This window comes from Gorilla gorilla, chromosome 1, assembly GCF_029281585.2.
Source record: "Gorilla gorilla gorilla isolate KB3781 chromosome 1, NHGRI_mGorGor1-v2.1_pri, whole genome shotgun sequence".
NCBI lineage: Eukaryota > Metazoa > Chordata > Mammalia > Primates > Hominidae > Gorilla > Gorilla gorilla.
The window spans coordinates 74,469,344-74,474,816 of NC_073224.2; the positions used below are offsets into that span (position 1 = coordinate 74,469,344).

Below are 5,473 nucleotides of genomic sequence, written 5' to 3' on the forward strand. Positions count from 1 at the left end.
TGAGCCACTGAGCCTGGCCATATTTAAGTCTTTAATCTGCCTAGTATTTCTGCTTGTGTGCAATATGTTGGTGGGTCCTCCATTGTCCCAGCACTATTTATGAGTGATCCATCTTTCCTTGATGATCAACAATTTTTTAAAAAATCTTTAAAAAATTATGGAATGCTGAGTTTACAATGAACTGTGATTGTGACACTGCACTCCAGCCTGAACAACAGAGCGAGACTGTCTCTTAAAAAAAAAGAAAAAGAAAGAAAGAACTCTTCACGAATTGGTGTGCCATCCTGGTGAAGGGGCCATGCTAATAGTCTCTGTATAGTTCCAATTTTAGTATATGTGCTGCTGAACTGAGCACTAATCAAAAATTTTAATATTTCTTTCTGTGACTATTCCCACTGCTAGACGATGAGCTACTTTTATCTCTATATTACTAGAGTCTAGCATATAGGATTTGTCTCTGAGAGTGGGCTAAATAATTGTTGAACTGTGGTTTTTTTTTTGAGATGGAGTCTCGTTCTGTCGCCCAGGCTGGAGTGCAGTGGTGCAATCTTGGCTCACTGAAACCTCTGCCTCCCAGGTTCAAGTGATTCTCATGCCTCAGCCTTCCGAGTAGCTAGGATTACAGGCATGCACCACCATGCCTGGCTAATTTTTGTATTTTTAGTAGAGATGCAGTTTCACCGTGTTGACCAGGCTGGTCTTGAACTCCTGACCTCAGGTGATCCGCCTGCCTCGGCCTGCCAAAGTGCTGGTATTACAGCCGTGAGCCACTGTACCTGGCCTGAACTATGTTCTTAATCCTGGGCACCATCTTGCAAAAATCTGGTAATATAAGTTAAGTAGCGGCTTAAGCAAAGGAAGATTTCTGCTCATGAAGAATTTTATCTAAAGTAGCCGTTGAATTTACTAAATGAGTTGCTGAGTCTTGTTATTGGAATAATAATTGTATTAGTTCTCGAATAGCTATAAAGAAATACTTGAGACTGGGCTGGACGCAGTGGCTCACACCTGTAATCCCAGTACTTTGGGAGGCTGAGGTGGGTGGATCACCTGAGGTCAGGAGTTCGAGACCAGCCTGATGAACATGGCAAAACCCCATCTCTACTAAAAATACAAAAATTAGCCGGGCATGGTGGCAGGCGCCTGTAATCCCAACTACTCGGGAGGCTGAGGCAGGAGAATTGCTTGAACCCGGGAGGTGGAGGTTGCAGTGAGCCAAGATCATGCCATTGCACTCCAGCATGGGTGACAGAGCAATACTCTGTCACAAACAACAAACAAACAAACACCTGAGACTGGGTAATTTACAAAGAAAAGAGGTTTAGTTGGCTTAGGGTTCTGCTGGCTGTACAGAAAGTGTAGAGGCTGCTTCTGGGAAGGCCTCAGGGAACTTATAATCATGGCAGAAGGCAAAGGGAAAGCAGGCATGTCTTACATGGCTAGAGCAGGAGGAAGAGAGAGTAGGCCGGGGATGCCACACACCTCTAAACAAACAGATTTCAGGATACCTCACTCACTATCACCAGAACAGCTCCAAGGGGATGGTGCTAAACCATTCATGAAAAACTGCCCCCATGTCCCAATCACCTCCCACCAGGCCCCATCTCCAACACTGGGGATTACAATTGAACATGAGATTTGGGTGGGAAATACAGATTCAAACCATATCAATAATAATATTTCAATAATAATTCAATAGATACCTTTCACTGAGATTTGACCAAGGCCAGGTGAGGCTTTACTCACATCCTCACTTTTCATCCTCACACGACACAGTCAGGAAGAAAATGTCAGCATCACTATTCACAGAGGAAGAAGCTATGGCTCAGGGTCACCTGGTGTTCTGGAGGTCACACAGAGCAGGGTGCAGGCTGGGACTATGAGCAGCTCTGTAATGACAGCTCAGAAAGCCTCTAACACAAACTTGACCTCATTCTGCCTCTTTAGCATCACCAGATGCCTAGAAGTAGGGCACAGCTCTCCAGCTAGGACATTTCTATACAGGACCTGTAGTATCTATACAAAAGGGATCCTAGGTGAGAGTCTACATGTAAAAGTTAGTGGGGCTTACATTTTGGCCCAACTCCAGAAGAAACTTTCTAAACTAGAATTGTTTGAAGTGGAACCACTCCCAGCAGTGTTAGAAGCTTTGCACCATCCAGCTGGACTGTGCAACATCCACCAGGCATTGGAACAGGTCCTGACAGAGTAGTACCCACTCTCCACAGATCTCATTTCCAGGTCTCCATTCTCCCATTGTCCTGAGGTCCCCATTTCTCTCAGAGCTTCTGTATCTTGAGTATTCGATAAACATTGCTCGAACCCCTCTTAGTTGTCAGGTACTGTACCAGGTGCCAGGGGTGCAGACATGAATAAAAGAGAATTATCCTCAGGATGGTCCACTGAGGCAGAGAGATTCATTAACATTATTTTATTATAATCTGGTAAATGTTAAGATGTGCACTGGCTCCTATAGGATCCCAGAGAAGGGCCCCGGTCCTAACAGGAGGATGTCTGGAAAAGATGCCTTTTGAGATGAATGCCTCTTGAAGGATGAGGAGATGTAAGTCAGGCAAAGAAAGGCCATAGTGATGGGGCTGGGGGTGATGGAGAACCCTTGCCACTCTAAGAACCAAAGAATAGTGACTGGACACAGCGGTTCATGCCTGTAATCCCAGCGCTTTGGGAGGCTGAGGTGGGCAGATCACCCGAGGTCAAGAGTTTGAGATCAGCCTGGCCAACACGATGAAACCCTGTCTCTACTAAAAATATAAAAATAAGCCAGGCGTGGTGGTGGGTGCCTGTAATTCCAGCTACTCGGGAGGCTGAGACAGGAGAATCACTTGAACCTCAGAGGCGGAGGTTGCAGTGAGCCAAGATCGTGCCACTGCACTCCAGCCTGGGCAACAAGAGTGAAACTCCATCTCAAAAACAAAACAAAACAAAACAAAACAAAAAGAACAAAAAAACAGAACCAATGAGTATCTTTGAATCCCAGCATAGACTGCTTCCCTATCCCTCAGCTTTTCCCCTTTTCCTTCTCCCTGGGACTTTTCCCAGTCTTTTCCCGGGATAGAAAGCCTTGGAGTTCTCCCATTACCTGTAATTCTTACCTGTCTCCAGAAAGTCATTTATCTCTTGACCTCTGTTTTATTTTATTTATTATTAATTTCTTTTTTTGTTTTGTTTTGTTTTTTAAACTGAGTCTCACATTGTCGCCCAGGCTGGAAGTAGAGTGGTGTGATCTTGGCTCACTGCAACCTCTACCTCCTGGGTTCAAGCGATCCTGCCTCAGTGTCCCTAGTAACTGGGACTATAGGCGTGTGCCACCACGCCTGGCTAATTTTTGTATTTTTAGTAGAGATGGGGTTTTACTATGTTGGCCAGGCTGGTCTTGAACTCCTGACCTCAGGTGATCTGCCTGCCTCTGCCTCCCAAAGTGCTGGGATTACAGGCATGAGCCACCATGCCGCACCTTGACCTCTGTTTTAATTCTGATTATGTGCTGGAGTCTAAAAGTTCATTGTAAGGCAAACTCTCAGAGATAGTAACTCAGGAAAGGAGTGGAGAAGGCTCCAGACCCAGCATCTGCAGTGTACACTGGCCTGCGGGGAGCAGAGTGAGTGAACTGTGCATGGTGCACAGCACCACTTGAGGCCGAGAAACCCCTTGGCTGCCTAAACACCACTTAGCTCCTCCCTGGTGGCAACCAGGTGTGTGGAAAGAGCTTCCACTCCAGAAAGACCTGGAGTTAAATTCTGGCCCCATTTCCTAGCTTCTTCACAGAAAGTGACTTGACTTGTCTGAGTCTCAGTTTGCTTATCTGTAAAATTGGTAGGAAATAAGTGCCCTTCAGGGTTGCTCTAGAATTAAACAAGATGGCCCATGGAAAGAACTGCCGGGGAGGTGCCCAATCAATGTCGCTTTCATCTAGATTTCTTTGTGTGAAAGAACTGACTAGAAGAAAATACCCCACAGCAATCAATACTTTTTCCCAAAGCATTAGAATAAATTTAGAAATTTTGCACTTAAAGTCTTATTTGTGGTGGCCAGGCGCAATGGCTCACGCCTGTAATCCCAGCACTTTAGGAGGCTGATGTGGGCGGACCACTTGAGGTCAGGAGTTCGAGACCAGCCTGGCCAACATGGTGAAACCCCATTTCTACCAAAAACACAAGAATTAGCCAGGCGTGGTGATGCACACCTGTAATCCCAGCTACTGAGGACGCTGAGGCAGGAGAATCACTTGAACCCGAGAGGCAGAGGTTGCAGTGAGCCAAGATTGCACCACTCTACTCCAGCCTGGGCAACAGAGTGAGACGCCATCTCAAATAATAAAAATAAAATCTTATTTGTGGAAAACGTAAGCCTAGGGATATTCCTAGGGTCAGAGAGTGGGCAGATTTACAATTTTTTTATTTTTTTTTTTTTTTTTTTTTTTTTTTTTTTTTTTTTTTTTTTTTTTTGAGGCGGAGTCTCGCTCTGTCGCCCAGGCTGGAGTGCAGTGGCGCGATCTCCGCTCACTGCAAGCTCCGCCTCCTGGGTTCACGCCATTCTCCTGCCTCAGCCTCCCGAGTAGCTGGGACTACAGGCGCCCGCCACCACGCCCGGCTAATTTTTAGTATTTTTAGTAGAGACGGGGTTTCACCGTGTTAGCCAGGATGGTCTCGATCTCCTGACCTCGTGATCCACCCGCCTCGGCCTCCCAAAGTGCTGGGATTACAGGCGTGAGCCACCGCGCCCGGCTACAATTTTTTTAAAAAGCTTTAATATTTTATACAGATGGAATCACACTATGTTGCCCAGGCTGGTCTTAAACTCCTGGCATCAGGTGATCCTCCCACTTTGGCCTCCCAAAGTGCTGGGATTACAGGCGTGAGCCACCATGCATGACCCAAAGAGTGGGTGGATTTTGGAGGCAACTGGACTTGAGGATCTTTTTCCAGCAAATACTAGAACAGATCATCTGAGAGATGAATGTTGGCCCTCATCCCACTACACCTTCTGAGGGATATTCTGCAAGCACCCACATGTCTGACTCTGTCTCACAGTCCTTATATTATTGAGAGTCCTTTCTGTTATCTTACTTAAAGTTTCTTGTGCTTCAGCATAAGTCATGCTCTCTTTTCATAGCAAGGGAGCACTGCTACAAAATGGACATTTTAACTACATAGCAACATCCTGTTTCATCTGAAGCTCTGTCACTCCTTCATTTGCCTGGTTTACAAGTTATGATACTATAATGTGGAATGCTGGGCCTAGGCCAGACCTCTTCATTCACATGAGGAAACTGAGGCTCAGAGAAGTCCATTACCTAGCTATGATTCTACAGCCAGTATGGCACAAGAGCTGAGTTAGAACTCAAGTTTTCTGAGTCCCAAATTTAGAGTTTTTTTCTCTTCCCTTTCACTGAAGGGCTCCTTTTACTGGTCACATGTCTGGAATGACCCAGGCCCTTTCATATGTCTCTAAG

The 5,473-nt window shown here is 45.8% G+C and overlaps 1 non-coding gene across 1 annotated transcript; it reads right to left on the reverse strand.

The window, feature by feature from the left end:
• Positions 1–248: 248 nt before the first annotated feature.
• Positions 249–355, reverse strand: LOC115932159 (U6 spliceosomal RNA). Its single transcript, XR_004068481.2, has one exon. It is a non-coding gene; the product is annotated as a U6 spliceosomal RNA (small nuclear RNA).
• Positions 356–5,473: the final 5,118 nt, after the last annotated feature.